This window comes from Apis cerana, linkage group LG14 (assembly GCF_029169275.1).
Source record: "Apis cerana isolate GH-2021 linkage group LG14, AcerK_1.0, whole genome shotgun sequence".
NCBI classification, from domain to species: Eukaryota; Metazoa; Arthropoda; class Insecta; order Hymenoptera; family Apidae; genus Apis; species Apis cerana.
In genome coordinates, this window is record NC_083865.1 from 4,194,561 (window position 1) to 4,214,471 (window position 19,911).

Below are 19,911 nucleotides of genomic sequence, written 5' to 3' on the forward strand. Positions count from 1 at the left end.
TCAAATATTAAAATAGTTTATTTTCGAAAACGCATTGTCATTTAAATAAAATTTTGATTTTAAAACAAAGTAATATAATGAAATGAAATAAAAACTTTATTTGAATAATTATTCGCAAATAAATATTCGAAAATAAAAAGAACAAAAATAGTACAACAAACAAAGATATTAAAAAAATTTATCTTTCAAATAACATCACTTTTCGAACAAAATTATTTTGGAAAAAGAAACAAAGTAAAAATGTAGAAATAAAAAAATAAAAACTATATCCGAATAATTATTTATATTTAAGTTTATTTTTGGTTCCGGCCATAAAGGTTTTATTCATGGAACATCAGTGACATTTGAATAACGATGACACGGATTAATCGCGGGATATAATTGGTCAAGGAGAAACTACATGTTTCTTGCTTTATTATTTATCATTTGCCTCGCGGAATGACGATCCTTCCTCGCTCTGGTACGGTTTTAAATACCGTGTATTCGATTTTGTACGGCCACGGTCGTCCTGTCGAGAACGTGAAACTTTAATAACCCGTTGTACATATTTGGCACGAAAGATGGCGAATCAGGCAAAGATGATTTAAACACGGGATTGTCTCGAAGGAAATGTCAGATCTCGGGCAGGATTCTCTGTTCTTCTTCTATTATTTAACGACTCTGTTTCAATTTTTTTTCCTTTTCGTTATATTTTTGACCAGATAATTATTTAGATAGAATTTTTTAATCTTTAATATATATCATTCGAATAATAACGTATTCAAAAGATAAATTAATTTATTTAGTATTAAATATTTAAATATTTAGAAAAAATGAAATTTGAAAAACTATTTTCTAAATATATTCCACTTTTTAATTATTTGAAACGAAATCTATTATATATTATCTATTGTTATTTAAAATAATTAAACCCATTATCTTCTTCTTATATTTTTATATCGATAAAAGTGAAACAAGAATTTGCTTTTATACGGAGAAACATCATAATTGTTGAATTTAAAAAAATAATTCTATCAATACACTGACTCTCAGGAAAACTTTTCTAACTAGAATTTCATGAATAAGGGAGCAATGAAATTATTTTCATTGGTGGGCATCGCGATGTCGGCAATGATAGAGTTACAACTCAAAGAAATTAGAATTTTGAATTATTCCCCGGACCATAATAAGGTCGCCATCAGATTTATGGATTCAATTTTAACAACTGGGACCTTTACGTGCCCTACCTTTGGATAGTTTGTATTAACTTTGTATGAACATACACATACACACACACATATCTTTCAATCGTTATATGCTGTTAAAATCGTGTGCTCTGTATCGTGACCTTATTTTTACCTTTTCCTTGCCCCGGCTAAGCTATCGATGATTTAAACTCTTTCTTCGTTGAAATTTCACTTCGGTGAATTATTATCGATTATCGATACATTACAATCGATTATTTTTCCTCGAATGCTCGGCTATAAAATCCTTTAATTTTTTAAATGAAATCATTCATTATATTAGTTCAATCATAAAGTTAATATTACGTTTTTACTTTACACTACTTGTCATATATTATAAATTTCAAATATATTTCCAATTATTAATAATTTTCGAAAAGATCTACAAGATCTACGAGCTGATCTTTTTAAATAAATTATCAATAATAATTCTCATTTTACTTTATACAATATTTTAATATTTGCTCAAATTGAATATTACGAAATATTCGAATGTTATGTTGAAAGATACGTGAAAGTGAAAAAAAAAAAAAAAAGAGAGACTTTGAATAACCTGTTCTACTTTTCTAAATAAAACTACGACGATCAAGTGACCACTAGGCCAAGTACTAAAGAAAGTGATGTAAAAAAAAAAAAAAAAAAATTATCCTTCCAAAGATGCGAATGAACTATGGATTAACTTATCTGCAAAGTTCTTCGTGTTAAAATAAGTATCCCTTGTTCAACAACCGCTTTGGCCTTCTTCTACAGAAACGAGGGTAATCGTATCTATAAATAAAGGTTTATCTTAATTAACGACCCTTCTTTACGCGTATTTATTTTGAAGAAGAGGGGTTGAAAGAGACATCCGCGGGATCAATTTTCATCTATTGTTGTCGAATTCGAATTTGTTGTTAAACGAAACAAACGAAATTGTCGATTAAAATTTTTTTTTTCGATGTTCATGAGAATGGAAATGCATTAGCTCGCGAGAAGATAAAAATTTAATTGTTGTTTCTTGTTGTGAAATCAGCATGTGCTGTTGATATCGTAAATTATTTTTTTTAATATTCCACTATACGAGAAAATTTATACTTATTCCAATAATATATCTTCTGAATTTCTAACTCGTGGAACGTAATAATAACTTTTTTTAAAAGTAATTTAATCTTTTCTTGATTAATTTAAATTGAAAATAGTTGAAATATTTTTATGAAAAATTTTATTAGAAGATTTGTATTTAAATTGCAACACTTCAATATTGAATTTTATCTGAAAATATAAAGTTTGTCTTATTATAAAAAGAATCACCGATCGAAATTGCTTGGAAAATACATTCTGTATATTTAGATTATTGCACGTGAAACGGCCCCGCGTTTCATAAACGCATAGCATTTGTTATAATATGGTGGTTAAATGTGCCACCAAATAATATTTGCTGCATGCTCCAATTTGGGGTTGAAATTTATCGAGCATTGAATAAACGTTTTACGTAAACACTTTGTTAGGAAAATTACTAATAACAAAGCAAAACTATCATTATCAATTATCTATATTCTCATCAAGAAAATAACATTTAAACATTTATAAAAATATTCAAATCTTCAGATTAATTCCATCATCCCCTTCAATTCAAAAAAAAAAAATTCGAATTTCCCCAATCCCATTTTCATTCTATTCCAGTTCCATTACCAAATTGTATTCCATTTAAATTCTTCCGATTGAAGAGTACACGAAATACAGAAAGGAATTTTTCTTTCTAATTTCCAAGAAAATGATCAGTGGCACAAAAACAGTAACATAACAATTAAATTTCATATTTCTCGACTCGAAGAGAAGGAAGGAAGCATTTCAAGCAGATTAATTAAGGTAATTAACTTTTTATATTTTCGTTTCATAAAATTGCATTTATTGTATACGATTGGTCGTTAGCCATCGAATTGTTCCTCCAGATATATCATTGGTTTTTGGCGTTAGGAGGATAATGAGATGCAGTCGCGCTTCCATGCGTGTCGAATCAATATTTTCCAATCGTGGAACAATGGCCGACCGACGAACAATGATATGCAACAAGTACACCTACGCTTGTCCAAATGTACGCATTTAAATAGCCTGATTAATTAATCGGCCGATTGTCCGCCGTGATTAGTCCAAGTCGAAATGAAAATTCGAATCGTGCAAGCTTCGTTACGAGATTTTTCACAGGCTTCAATGCTTCCAAAATTTCGTCTCAACTACGTTTAATCGACTCCCTCCCCCCAAAAAAAGAAAAAGTTGAATATGCACGATTAAAATTTTCTCTTGAAGAAATGATTATTGAAGGTTATAATATTAATCGACTATTTGATTTACAGAATATGGATTATGTTTGGTTCTATTTATTTGTAAAAAGGATCGTATTAATTTTAGATTATGTATTAATTTTTTAGTACAAATTATTAAAAAGATAAAATATCTTTCACTGATGAACTTTTCCTTAGGTTTGTTACAAAAATGAATTTTTATAAATATCATCCTCATTTCATACTGTTTATTCGTCGTTTTATCCGGAATTATTTTAAACGTGTTGTCCCACGCAAGCTTGACCTACATATTATGGAATATGTATGGAATTATCTAGAATGAATCGCTAAAGTTAAAACGATATCCCGAGAAATACAAATGAAGTTTATTTTCAAAAAATTATTTCGAAGCCTCCTCCAAATAAAATATCAATTTATTTTAACTCAATCTATATTTCCTTAAAGCAAATAGTACATATTCTATATGTATATGCAAATTAAAATAAAAATATTATTTTATTTTTACGAAATAACAAAATATTTTTTTTTTGTTCTAGCAAAACAGAACAAAAACTTTTCTGCTAACATAAATTTACCATCTCAAAGATTCCAAATAACGTGCGAGCACAAATGTGCCATTTTTTATCATTTTTACAAATTTCAACGCGAATTTATTTGTAATATTTATTGTATTGACTTTTTACAAAAAACGAACTCTCCACTTAAACCAGCATCCCAATAATTGGAATCCAATATAATCGTAATAAATACACGTGAAGCACGGGCTATCCTTCCTTCGTGATATTATCAAGAATTGAAACATCCGTGTATCCGAAGAAGAAAAGCAATACAAGGAAGCATAACATTCGTAATTGTAGACATTTTTCCGTGACGATCATGAGAAAGACTTTCGAGGAAAACGAGCAGATTAAATGGAAAACTGATTCTTTGACAAAATATTATTGAATCGGATGTCGAGGCTTTTTCCTATTGGAAAAATTGTTTTTTAGAAATACATCACCAATGTATTGGTTTCTTTTACCGAAGTAATAAAATTATCATCACAAGTTTTATTAAAAATTGTTAAAATTATTTTATCTTTTTCAAAGATTCATTTCAATAATTACAATATTCTATCAATTGTTTTGATCTACTAATAATGATTTTTATGTGAAAACGAAAAAAAAATTCGCATAATTAATCGATTTATAATTATAGTTCTTTTTCGTGAAAAGCTTGATCGAAGAAATATTCGGTTTAAACGTTTTTCTTATTATCGGCGAGCATCGATTAATTTCGAATTGTGAACAAACTGCATTTTGATTCCGACTAATTACCTTTCCCCTACAAAATTCAATTTTTTTTATCATTGGTATTTTATTAACAGCAATATTAATATGAATATGAATATTTTGAAACGAGATAACTTCTGTGATTGCACTGATTATCAATTTATTCTCGTATTTTATTACGGTATTTTATTACAATTTTTTAAATCATTTAACATTAATCGATGTTAATATATTTTATATAAAATTTCATCTCTTTAATTTTTATACAATAAATTTTTACAATTTAATAAAAAAAAGATTATTCACGAACGAGAGAAATCTTTTCAAATTCCATTGAAAAATTAAATAATTTATAAATTAATCTTATTACAATATGAATACGAAATTTGTTTTTATCTATTTTCATAGAACAAATTATTATAAATTGTCAAAAATTAGAACATGCTACTAACATTTATAAATGAATTCTTTCATCAAACAATTGTTATGAAATTATATTGTTATTGCTATGAAATTTCTACGAAATTCAATTTCATATACAAAAGAAGTCGAAAGTTCTCCATCAACGAACCCTTTCGAATCCCCGAACATCGATCTAATAATATTCGCCCCAACAATCCACAATAAAATTCTTGCAAACTGCTTATTACACCCATAAACCGTTATACTCGAAAATATTCAACTCTCATTCCTCTTCTCGACATAAAAAAAAAAAAAGAGATATCGCGTTTTATCACCGAGCAAAGTCAAACCAATTCATTAGCGAGCACTCTCGAATCGAGTCCAAGGATCCAATCGAATCCAACAGACAAATCCTCGGGGAGGAGACGTGATTCTCTCCAAGAGGATTCTCAATTATTCGTAAATGTTGTTCGCCTCCATCGAACGGTCGAATAATTCGTCGATGGGAACGAAATTTCATTCTTCAGGAGAGGGGAGGGCTCGAAATTTCATCGAGCGCGTTCGAAAACGTAATCGAAGAAAATCAAAAATGTTTCTCCGTCATTTCGCGCGATATTCACCGCTTATCCTTCCAGCAAAAATTTTCCTCGCTCATTTTCACAACGTCATTCTCGAGGGAAAGAAAAAAAAAAAAAAAGAAAAAGTAACGTAACACCGCGTCGTAACTATTTTCCTCATTTCCAATTTACCCCCTCCACTTCTTCCAATCCCCCTTCTGCCCTCCATTGCCCTCGTTCCGGAGGACGGTGGAAATTTATGGAAAGTGAGAATTTTTCAGAAAATTCTCGGTTACGTAGCGATGGGATCAAAGTTGCAATGTGCACTTGCAAATTTATATTGAACGAAACGAGATAGTTTTGTAATTTTTTTTCAAAGTATATATCTTTGTTTATCGCAGATTCCTGTATTATCTAAATTTTCCACGAAGATATCAAGATTAATCGGTTAATGATTTCGAGATATTTGATATTGGAATTGTATCTTCAAATTCTAAGAATTACAATAAACAAGAATTTCGAACGAATTTAAAATTTTTTCAATAATTATTTAAACATTTTTACTAAAAGAAAATACAAAATTAAATTATATGTCGCATTGCATATTTACAAACACTTTGAAATTAATATTAAACCGATATGAACAACTTGCGATATACTTAATTCCATCACTACTTACGTACAATAGAGAAGAAAAAAAAAAGAGGGGAGAAACGAAAAAAATTCTTCTCTCTCTTTCTCTATCTATCTCCTTTCCTACTTTCCCTCTTGGTCCACAAAACAGAACTGCTGATGAGGTTTCGATGCTCTCGATGGGACACACGGTTCCGATAATATCGCTTGTACCCTATATCGAAAAGGATTTCATCGAGGAATTCGCGTCCTCGTAAAAATTTCGCATCCCCCTCGGATATGATCTTCGGAAATGGATCCCTTTTATTGGTTTAAGCGCCACGAAATTTCACGGGGTATTTCGTATCGAGCCGCTCTCCAACCTCCTCTGCTCAGTTCACTGGCTTCAGGTGTGAAAAAAAAAAAAAAACAGAGTTCGCCGTGAAATTTCGTTTTGCTACGTGGTTTGTTTTTTTTTATTTCTTTGTTTTATTTTTATTTCTCCTCCCTCTCCTCCCCCCTTTTTTTCGTTGGCGTTACGTATCGAGAATTCGGGAACCGATGGTGCTTTTGAAAATTGACGAGTATCGAGTGTGAAGTGTGAATCGATCCGTACATCCGTGGAACTTTCTGGATTAGATTAATATTTATACGTAATTATGGTTAATGTTTCTTTTATTTGTATTTTTTTTATTGGAGTGAAAAATAATATTGTAAATTATAAAGAGTATTCAGATCAAATGAACAATGGTATAGAATATTTAATGAGACAATTATATATGTTCTTATTACTGTTTGTTATATTTCTTATTCTATGGAATATAAATATTTCACTTTAGGTATTACAGTAGTTTATGGAATCGTAGTATCTGTGATGATGGTGAAAAATAAAATTATTGCAGAGCTTTTTGTATAAAAGAGATGAATACCAACGAATCATATTCAAAGATTCAATTGCGGTTAATTTATCGATTTAATATGGAATCTGGTATATTTCGTTGGAAGGTAGAACACCTTACAGACACCTTATGGACCTATGTATACATATTCATGAAAATTTGAACACGTCTGAGAGAATCTGAATCTTACGCATCAAGTATACAAGGTGTTCCACAAAACTAGGCCATGTAATATATGTAGTATCATATGTTAAACTATAAAAAGATTCGATATATTATGTAACGTAGAAACATTTGGAATTTATATATTTCAATTATACATTTCTTTTGAATATTAAATAATATATATTTTTTTTCAAAAAAGATACGTTCATAACACAATTTCATAACATGTATTGTGTTGCAAAATTATATTAAAATATCTTTAATTTTAGATTAGATGTTTATTATCACATTCTGAAACACATTCAAAATATCTTATTTAAAATTACGTTTAATGTGTTTCTCTATTGTTTCAAAACTATGGCTTAATTTAATTTTATGGAACACCGTATATACGTGATACACACTGAATGCATTAAACTGCGCATTAAAGTTATTGTATAAAATGACATGATAAGTCACGCGATTTTCTGATCTTAATGCTCTTCTAAAAATGAAATCAATTTTAGAAATATTAATTTTAACGTATATCGCATGTTTTTTAAAATATTATTAAAGACAGATACGACGTATATTTTAAAATTGATCAAAATAAATTTATGACGAAATAAAAGGCATCAAAATACCTCCAATGAAAGCTCATTCTTCGTTAAGTCTCGTTAGATAACACGTTATATTAATGACATACACGAGAATTAACGGGTGGCAGTATAATATGAGGCATTGATTATGTGGCAAACATGTGACTAAGTGGTTTGCATGAGATACGTACATTTAATAATAGTTTCAATAATAATAATTGCGCGTCAAATTTGCAACGAGGGAGGATATACATTTATTGAATTTCTAAATATTAAATTCGCATATGAAATTCAGTTATACGATTTTGACAAAAAAATGTTCATCTTCTCTTTTCTCTTTTTAAACGATCATTTAACGATTATTAGAGTGAAATCGACGGAATAAATAAAAAAATTGATGTATACTATTTATCAAAAGTTTGGAAAATTTAATAACAAACTTAAAGGAAAATCGCAATTCTATAACTCTTTGAAATATTTTTTGTATAAAATCTATTATTTTAGATTAAATGAATAATAAAAAATTCGATAAGATTACAACAGAAAAACTTTTGGTAGATAATGTATGTAACGTGAAAATACATTTCTGAATGTAACGTTGTTGGAATTTAATATTTGATAATTATTGAAGGAATGAATGGACTGGGCACTTGTTAAATCATTTTCAAATATATTTCAATTCAAAAAATAGAAGAATTTCAATGAATTTTTTTCGATTCTTGCATTTGAACAATTGAAATCTTATAATCATAAATTATCAAATTTTAGAAACAGTTTAAAGATTTTTTAAAATTTCAATAATTAATAAACAAAGAAACATACTTTCTTGACAATGAATAACCTAAGTTGCATCAATTTAATTTATCTACATGAGATTTCAATTCTTTTGCAAAAAAAAAAATATTCTTCTTTATTAAATGTTTTTTAAACATATGCAACTTATACTTACTTATACTTACTCAGCTAATAAATCCTCATCAAAAAGATATATATTTGCATAAAAAATTCACAGTCTACGTATATCCAATATTTGCTCAAATTAAAAGGTCCATAATGAAAGTCATTTGTTCCAAGCTCTGTGTGTTCATTATAACAGAACTCCATCGTAGAAGACATTCTGTGATCAGTCCCACGATAGCAACTTGGTGATCACGGACACGTTTCAACCGGATGGAATTTCCTCCACGTGGTCGGCGAGGAAACAATGTTCACAGCACCCGAGGAGTCTTATGACTTTGCGGCCGGTAACACGGTTACCACGCTGCCATTTCCAGACTGTTGGAGCAGACAAGTTTCAGGACGTTCCTGCTTTCATTAACCATGCCATTTTATAATCCAGAAACAATCAATTTTCTTTCAACCGTGAATCAATCAATACGATTACCACATATAGCCTTTTACCGTTTAAAATAATAATAACACATGGGATGTGTTGTTTTTGTATTCTTGTTGGAAAAAAAAAGAGAAAAAAAAAGGGAGATATATATATATGTATATGTTATTAATGAAATATACGTTATGTGAAAAATATTTGCACGAAAATTCGCAGTCTAATTATTAATGAATAAACGAAGAAATTAAATTTCGTACGATAAGCGGTAAATATAACATATTTCCTACAGTGATATAAATTATCAATAATTCTTTCAACCGTTTATAATAATAAGTAAAAATTGAACATTGAAATAATAAAATCAATAAATACGCATTAAAAATAATAATTTTGATTTTCATAAATACTTTTCTCTAAAAATAATATTAACTGTTGGAAAATCAAAATTTTATTTACAGAATACAGATTTTCTATCGATAGTATAATTACGCATTGATAAAGCTTTCTAGTATTTGCAGTACTACTTATAAGCATTCTTTATAACAGAAAGAGATTTTCATTATTTCCATTATTTCGATAAAAATATGCATTATACGCGTTTATCCAGCTATATCTCGTTTATGTACTTAACACGTTTTAATTGTTTATCCGGTAACAATAAATGCGCACTTTTACCAGGTAAACAAGGCTTGTTTTATTCAACAGCTACGTGTGTGCCAGCAAATTTTTCGAACCGACCGCGATACTCTATCATTCACTGTGCGGAATTCGGCTGGTTCATTGAAATTTAAATCTTTCCACGAAAAATCTCTTTATTCACGCCGATTTTTGTACACAATGAATATTTTACAATGTTTTTCGCCGACAATTTATTATTATTTCTTTCAAACATTTTGCATACTTATTATTTAAAAATTTTTTTTTTTTTTAATATCAATTCATGTTATATTCGTTTTATTTGACATTTCAAATAACTGCAAAAGGTTTCATATACAAATAATACAATATAATGATAAAATAATTTATTCCAATTAATTAAACTGATCGATTTTGTTTTATTTATTTATTTTTTAGAAAACAATGTATAAGATTATTAGATTTTTTTCAACGAGTCGAGCATATTAATTATATATAATACAATAATTAATTCATTATACAATCTTTCAAAGATATATTTTCATTGTTAATTTAACTATTTTGCATTTTCATTTATAGCTTGTACATCTTTTATGATTCGATTTATAACTTTAAAAAACAATAATTAATAATTCGTGTGTATTATATTTTTATCTTTTGCAATTTTAAATATCCAAATAAGATTTCACATTTTATTAGGCATTTCAATATTATTTTAATCCATTGTACGATTAATAATTCATTCCGTGTATGTGCCATATAATACTTTTATGATACACTTCAATATTTCCAATAATATTCTTTATAAATCTTTAATAGAACTTTTGTATAATTTCCGATTAAAATATAATTCTAAAGTTTTTATTTAAAATATAAAAACATAATATAATTTATCATTAATTAGTTAATGTTAAGTAATTATAATAAAGATAAATAATAAGAAAAATATAAAGAGCTATTTTCTGCAAAAAAAAAAAAAATATTAATACAGTGGTATTTATTTTATTTATTTTATTCTAAGATCCGAAAATTTAAATTTGCAAAATGTACATCAAATATATATCATAATATATTATTTAAAATACATTGTTCATTAACAATCCTCAAATTTTAAATTTAGTTTGAGGATTTCCTTCGAAAATTTAGTAGATCAAATGTTAAAAACTCTAAAATTATAGTCTTAAATTTTCTCAAGGATCCATAAATCGCAGATTAAAAGCTTCAAAACTAATTTTAAATAAAGAAACAAATTTCAAATATTTACAAAAAAAAAAAAAATGAAAAAAATTAGGATCTCAAGCTATACATCTAAAAATTTAAATTAAATATTTTTCGTATTAACCGAGCTTATACTACTGTATACTTTTTTATTTCTCTCCATGTTAATTAATAATTCATCAACCTCATTTGCATACACGTAATATACTTTTATTATTCCTCCTTTCCTTTCTAAATATTTAAAACAAAAGTTCAACCGTTCTTCGATTAACCCACAACGCACTTTTTAATCTTTCACGTCGAAACGAGAATTACTCTTTTCGTATCTCGTGAAAGATGTTTACGTTAAGGGATTAAAAGGTTCCTGAACACTTTTATTAGTCGTGCTCATCCTTGGCCGCAGTGTGCTAAAGTTTAAATTAATATTACCGAGGATATCATCCGTTTTCCCGTGTTTTTCTTGAAATTAATTTAACCTTGAACCGAAGTTAAATCATTTTGCGGTTGGAATTACGGTTGAAACTTGGACGAACTTGCTGTTAATAATGCAATTGGGAGGCTCGATCGAGGTTGGATGGATTTCAAGTAAAAAGTGTTGGAAGTAGAATTGTTGAGAAGTAGTTTTGATTAAATAGTTTTAAGATTTATTTTATAAGAGAGAATCTGTATAAGAAGTATAAAACGTGAAATTGATCACACTAATTAAATCACTTTAAAACTGGAATTATTTATTATATATGTTTTATAAAATATATCAATGATAATGGATGAAAAGAATCTACGCATTTTTAGATAATTGCAAAAAATATGAAATGAAATACTTTGACTGTAAAATAGATAGAAGAAGGGGGAAAAAAAAAAAAAAATTATGATATATTGTAAAAAAAAAAGAGAAAAAGAAACTTTTGAGATACAGTAAATTTTCATTTCTATTAAAAATTATTGCAAATAATTATTAAGTTGATCAACTTGAATAAAATAATATTAAAAGAATTAATTTCAAATACGAAAAAAAAATGTAACAAATAAATATGAAATATAAATACATTGGCAAAGAAATTTTCTAGATTTTAAAAACATTTATCCTTTCATAAAATTACATTTATTATTATTAGAAATACCAACTTCAATTTCAAGAATATTAAATTAAATAATACAATTACTATCCTTTTTCCCCCTCTCCTTTTTTTCTTCTTAAGCAACAAATTAAATTATACTTTCTGCAAGACATTCAATAATTGTGTGTACCGTGGATTAAACACTTAAAAGATTGCTTTTAAGCGGAGCTTTTGATTTAAAGTGGAAAAAGGGTGAAAGAAGATAGAGAAGGTTTTAAAGCCTTTATCGTGCCCATTTAATGACCCTCTCGAATGAGCTTAGGTTTATCTAGGACTTTATATTGCTTCTTTCCGTTTCCCTATCGAGTATAATACGAGGTTAAGAGATTATTGGACGAGACAATTCCTTGAAATTACCAAAACGAATTAAGTGTTATCCCGAATTCTAATTTTAAGCAATCTCGCGCGAAATAATCGTAATTGGAATTTGAAGATGTATCTATTTTTCTTTAATATTTAGGTTTTTAACAATTTTCGTTTGAAACGCATTTTGTTTTTATTTTATACTTGTCATTTTCGTTCTAAGAAAATGGGAAATCGGTACAATAGGAAGAATTTACATATCAGTGGTTTGAATAAGAATTCAGAATATGAAATATAGATTTATGAATGCACGATATTAGTCAGAAAATAACACATAGAAATTATTCAAATTGTATTCTTTTACTTTATCTCTTATCTATATGAATAATAATATATTTTTGAATATCAATTTTATTTTGTTAGTTAATCTTTCCTCTGATGATTATTTGAAAATTAAATTTCAAGAAAATTTTGTATACAATTTATATGATTAAAAAAGAAAAATAAATATCTTTCTAAGACTCCTTCGTCTTTAAAAATAAAACTTTTTAATCTCTTAATCTTTAATTTTACACAAAACACAAATAGAAACTGTACGTTAAGTTAATTGTAATAATTTATTACAGAGAAATCATATTCCTCACATAAAGACACATTAATTAAAATTGCAACAAGGTAATCACTTTATGGGCAACAGATGGTCTACGTTTCTGGAGCCACATGAATTATTAGGATCTGGTGTCTGTACACTTCATAGACGTGTCGTAAATCCATGACACGTTGGCACAGGCAATTCGTGAACACACGGTTCGCTTCAATTGGATCCAACTTAGATTGACCTGCATCGCCATCTTGCTAACCTTCCTAAGTTATAGTGAACCGGATTTCGAAAGAATTATTCAACTCTGTTCCAAAGTAATTTCATGTAATATAAACAAATCTTTTTAAATAATTTTTTAAATTACTTTTTGAATTAATTTTTGAATTGCCTTCATTCATTCCAGAAACATTTAAAAAATCAAAAACAATCCATTAGCTTTATCCGATATGATGCTTTATATGATAGTTAAATAGATTTTTAAGAGATTTTCATTACTGAAATTTGGTATGGCAAGCAAAATATAGGAAATATAATACGAGGAATCGGAAGTGTTTTAGGACTCGTACAGAGTTTATCGTCGTTGGATCGATTAATTTATTTTACCGACAATTACGAACAATCGGATTAATTTGGCTGAATCACAAAGCGGCACGGCCATCACGGAGCACTCGTGATGCATCAAACGAACTGAATACCGAATGATACCGTGGCAAATCCGTTTTTAATTTCTAATTGTTTCCCCCCTCTCCCGTTTTGCCCGTGTGCTGCACGATCTCGTGAATTATGAAACTATCGAATTTCGATAGGGAACACGTGTAAAAAGAGGCGAACGGCAATTGATATCCTGCCTGCTTTTTCTTTTTTTTTTTTTTATTTCTGAACTGTTGGATATTTACGTGGACATTTGCTGTATTAAAGTGGTCGCTCAATCGTGAGGAGCAAACATTATTATTCCTTTTTAATTTCTATAAAGATTCTTTGTTGCAAAAATTATTAGTATATTCATGTCAATAAAATAAATTTCCAAATAATCGTAATAAAATTAATATTTTTAAACGCGTCCAATAAATGAATTTTTTCTTAAATATAAAATGTAATATCACCATCTTTTTCATCTCTCTGAAAAATTCTTTGTACTTTTAAATAAACGATTAATTAAAAATTAATTAATCATCCCTTCCATTGCTAACAACATGTATTGAAATTATTAAAACTTTAAACGATTATTATTCCGAACCTGTTCATCCTTTCTCCTCAAATTTGATGCCACAAGAAGCAAGAAATCTTTCTCTTTAAAACCTTTTTTATTTCATCTCGATATCATTTATCGTTGATGAGATATCGTCGTTCTAAATAGAGGCGAAATTTTTAACGTTTCCCCGTCTCTATCCTCTCGCACGGCTTCATCGACCTACCCCAAGCTTGGAACATGTGTAGTGGTCAGACACGATAGACGACGCGTCAGCGTTATTTTTTTTCGCTATTACCATATTACGTACGCATTTTCAGAATAATGTGTAAATCTACCGTTCTATTTTTTGTATTTTTTTTTGTATTTATTTTCATTGTTGAAGTTACAGGGATGTTGCACGATATTCATGGAACGAAAGTAACAAACTAATCAAATTACACGATAAAATAATTTTGAAAGAATTTTTTCCGTATCTTTTTAATAGATATCAATCACGTCTCACGCTCATTATATCAATGGAAACAAAAATTTCCTTGTCCGATTTTTGCTACAAAGGGTTCAAATCTCAGAAAGAATATCGGAAGATCCAGATAATTCACGCAGCCTTCCTGCAAACAGAGAAACTTGTATAAAAGACCAACGAGCCGGAAGTACGTCGCGTTTCACAAAGGGAAACACTCGCTAAGTAATATCGGTATAAAAATTGTCTTGTCATCTTTTGTTCCAATTTACGAATAAACAAAAACAGATAATAGTTAAAAACTTAAAAATTGTGAATTTGTACTACGATGTACCTATCTTATTTTTTAAAATATTTCACTAAAAATAAAGATTATATATTATATATGTATATTTTTATTAATTAATTATTAAAAATATTAAATCATTTAGAAAAACTATTTTTTTCTTCGTAATTAATATTTTTTAATTATTGAACTTACAATTGAATAGAATATTTTCAAGTTTCGAATCGGAATTAATTATTTTTAATGAAAATCAAGGACGATAAATAATTATAATTATTTTCTAACTACGGTAAAAGTAATATTTCATATTTTCAGAGAATTGAACATACGACTCGTATCGATTTTTCCAGATTTTTAATAATTTATTTCGTATCGTATCACGTAGTTCTGGCGATATATTAGATTCATGGTGAAAGACAGCAAGTTGATCCTTCGCTATACTTCATGTTTACTGAAATTGAATTTTGGCGTGCAAGTATTCTTTGGCGAAGACGTATAAATTTTGCAGCGACAAATGGATCCATTGGGACTGGAAGGGTTAAACTAGCTTAGGAGGATGAAACAAAAAGAAAGATAAAAAGGAATGCAGAGACGCGAGAAGGAATTCCAACTGTTTCTTGGCAATAATGTTAAAAATCCTTGAATTTTCGTTCACGTAATATCTTTCTCGAAGAAATAAAACAATATATTTCTAAATTTAAATATTTTTCGAATGTATGCGTATTTAAAATGCATATGCATTTAATTTGCAAATTTAATTTTTTATTTAAGAACGTTTTTAAATTGCTAACTAAAAGATCCTGATATTGATATGCCATTCAATTTGCCGCGTTTCTTTCTTCTAACCCTCTCTTTGAAATTTAAGTTTATCTTTCGAGTTTCTTTCCACGAAAATTTAACCAACTTATGATAAAATTTTCTACATTGTACATGGAATATTTAATTTTTGATAAATTTAATAGTTATATCGGAAAATTCTCCATAAAAAATTGATTTTTAAATTATTAACAGATATTAACAGTTTGTTAAACATTTCGCGATTAAATCAAAATTCTAAAAGTAATCCTTAAGGAAAAAAAGATCCATTCTCGGAAAAACTAATAAAATACGAATATCCACGATTCTTATCAACACTTTCCTGTCCATACCTAGTAAACAATACTATCTTACCCCCACGTATACTTAATTAAGCACAGCGCGCATAATTACAAACCGCACCGGATAATGAACCAATAAAAGAAAAGAAGCACTTTACCGTTCATAGAAGAAAAATGGGTAGAGAGAGAGAGAGAGGGGAGAATAAGAAGAAAAAAATTGCACGAGTTGAATCGCAGGCCAAGTACAGAGAAAAATGGGGGGGAGGGGGGAATCGTTGCGCTTTGTGGAAGAGGCGCCAATAAAACGGCACGCGACAAATGTTACGGCACCTTTTCCGGCGCGAGTCGAAGGAGGGATAGAGGGGCATGGTCGGTGGAAACAATGTTGGGAACACAGGTTGAAAAGAAAGGGGGAGAGGAGCTAAGAGTGGCGAAGAATAGAGGAAGGAGGGAAAAGGGTGGACAAATAACGAAAATGGGATATATAGAGACGTGGACAAAAAGGAGGGGTGGTGGACTAGACAAGCGGAGGGGAGGGGAAAAAATGAAGCTTTGCACGCTCGTGAGCGTGTATAAAGTCGCTGAACAATAGCCGCGTTGGAAAATGGGTTGGCGCGTTCGTCGTGTCCTCCTCCTCCTACTCTTCTGACTGAGAAAGGATGAGGAAGAAAAAGGTGGAGAAAGTAAGATGAAGCGTCGAAAGATTCTAACCTTTCGACGATGAGAGGATATCGATGACGTGGTGGATGGTTTGACAGCTACTTATCTGTTATCAGACTGGTGGCGAGGAATAGATATGATATTGGAGGAGGGGGGAAGGGCAATCGTACGACTACAATATTGGAAATTTTTATCAATTGTAAGATTTTACTTAATGAATATATTATATAATATTTGTCAAATTAATTGTATACTTATTAATCACAAGGAATATATCGCTGTTATTTTTTAGTTTAATAAATTCTATTAAATTTATTAAATTTAATTCAATAAATCTTGAAAATCAAATCATTATAGGATCAAACATCGAGTTTAACAGATTATTTGTATTAATCTATAACGCAAAGCTAGATACAAACTAGAAAGATTTCGAGATATGTGTATGGTGCGCGTATACAAACGTGTAAAACGTTACATATGCGTACATAACCGTGTAACACGTAATCCCTTTACGACGAATCCATATACATTCGCATAGTGGAGCATATGTACCTATTTCGCGCGTACATACGAATCACCACATAAATTCATACACATATATCCGGCCACCGCGTAAATATCCATGCATACGCATGCATATGCATGCACATATATAAATTCATATATGTATACTTATACGGATGCACGTGTGCGTATAGGATATTGCACTTGAGGCACGTACTAGATATCTATAAAAGAAAAAAAAAAAGAAAAAAGTTGCCACGGAGAATTATAATAGAGTATGCATGTTTTATACGTATATATGAAATAATTAAGATAACATGGGATAGTATGAGATTTCTAATTTTAATAGAGCTTTTACGTAGATTATCTAGCTTTAATGCATAATCTTGTTGCACAGAATTTAGATTGATGTCTTTTTTTTTTATATTCAAAATAATTTAATTCTATTATTTTTAAAAATTATGCGCGTATAATCTTGAAACTGATGTTTTAAAATATCTTTTAATATTTTATGAAACATTATTAAAACTCTTGTGAATTGAATTCTGTATATAAAGTAAGATGTAAAAAATAAGAATTGACAAATTTAAAGGTAGATAATAATCGTGAATTACATTAAGAAATATAAATTGGACAATTATTTTCAAAGAACTAATACATAAGTTCTCTTAATATTTCGTGCTATTATGAATACAATACTTTAGAAATTAATTACTATTTACAAAAAACAATTCACTGGAATACTTTATCCTCGAATTTATTCGCACTCATAAACATTACTTACATAATTTGAATTCAGTCCAACTCAAAAACCATCTGCTCCAATCGCAACTTCCCTCTCTCGAGACGAACAAGAACGAAATTCAAGAATAAAAGTTGTCGGCCGTTTAACCACCATTCATGTTAAATGTACCGAAACTTTACTACAATGAAGATTTTTCAATAGGCATTCATAACCAGAAAAACATTTGCTTATTAATATTTATTATTTCCAAAACGTGAAATTTCCAAATCTATGTTACAGATTATTTAAACGTCCATTTTATTTTAAATTGAGTGCAATTATTACACACGCATCATAAGTATTATCAAAAAATTTTTTTTTTAAATATTCAAATAACAATTCAAAATCACGATTCAAATTTTGCCTATATCCTCAATTGGTCTGTTATTGATAACTTCATTATTGATGCGTCTGACGAAACATAGAAACCAATTATAACATTCACAGGTACACGAATTGTTCGTTCGTATCGTTCGTAAATTGAACAAGAACAATGCTACGAAATTGGATACAGAACTTGATTTACACAAATTCCATTTCGTATAATACGAATAAAACTTTTAATTCGATTAAACCTATAATCATCCAAAATATAACACAATTAAAAATAATCAGTTAACTTATTATTATTATCAAATATTCACAATACATGTTATCGTTTATACATTTTACAAAAAAAAAAAAAAAAGAAAAAAATGAAGTTAGAAGAATCAAACGAAGGAACAACTCATTTCTCTAATTTTATGTATAAACAGAATTCTATCGCAAGAGAAAAAACTTGCAAACTTACAAAACGACGCGTATGTCACGTAAACGTAAAAGCGCATAAAGGTTTCTAGATTAGAATAGTATACGCGTAGGTGGCAGGTGAATCGAGGCGATCTGCATAGGCGCGCTATCGGGCGCGGCCGCCTTGTTTGCGATTGGCTCGTTGACTTAAGCCGATGATGCACGGCTTCTGACCGTGCGTTGAATATAAATCCCAACTCACCTCCCCCCTCAACCCGCACCGCAAATCGTGCCATACCACGACGTTGCCCACGTCGAATAAATCTGATCGCGGACCGGATAACGTCCGCGAGCCAACTTCCTACCACGTTTAATGCAGCCTCAGATGGACGTATTCGAGATCGAGTCAAATGTGGCTAGATGCGGAATGTGAATCAGCAAGGATTGACGGGGCTAATGCAGTCATGGATTTCGAAAGAAGGAAAGGATAGTTGATATTTGTAATTCCTGTACAGATTATTGAGATGGATAATTTATGTAAGAGAAGGAGGTGAAACCTTGTCACGATTGTAATTAAATAGATGTTTCTTCAATGATTTTCCCAATATTTTTCAATATTATAACACATAAAAAAATAAAAATTGTTTACAAGTCAGTATCGAAATATAGTTTTCATTTTAGAAGTGAGAAATAAGAGTGTATATTTCTCAAGTTATAATTGAAAAATAATTTCTCAAAAATGTTGAACTTCTTTTGACGCCTAAAAAAAAAGATAACTATTACATGAAACATCATAATAAATTAAAAATCAAACTAAAAATTATACTTTATAACACGCATAACAAGTAAAAAAAAATAAAAAAATAAAAAAGAGAACGCAGCCAATTAGCTCATATTATTTACCATAAAATTTATAATTATATCGACGACATAAAAATAAATTATGTAGTAAATAATAATGATTTCCAGGTCTCACCAACTTGGAGGTTGCTGCGATTGGA

The 19,911-nt window shown here is 29.2% G+C and overlaps 1 long non-coding RNA gene across 1 annotated transcript in view; it reads right to left on the bottom strand.

Moving 5' to 3' along the window:
- The window catches only part of LOC133667338 (uncharacterized), a 47,377-nt gene extending 27,466 nt beyond the window's left edge, over positions 1-19,911 (bottom strand). The window contains exon 1 of the long non-coding RNA XR_009832735.1: positions 8,939-19,911. This is a non-coding gene — a long non-coding RNA (uncharacterized LOC133667338). The remainder of the gene's footprint in view (positions 1-8,938) is intronic.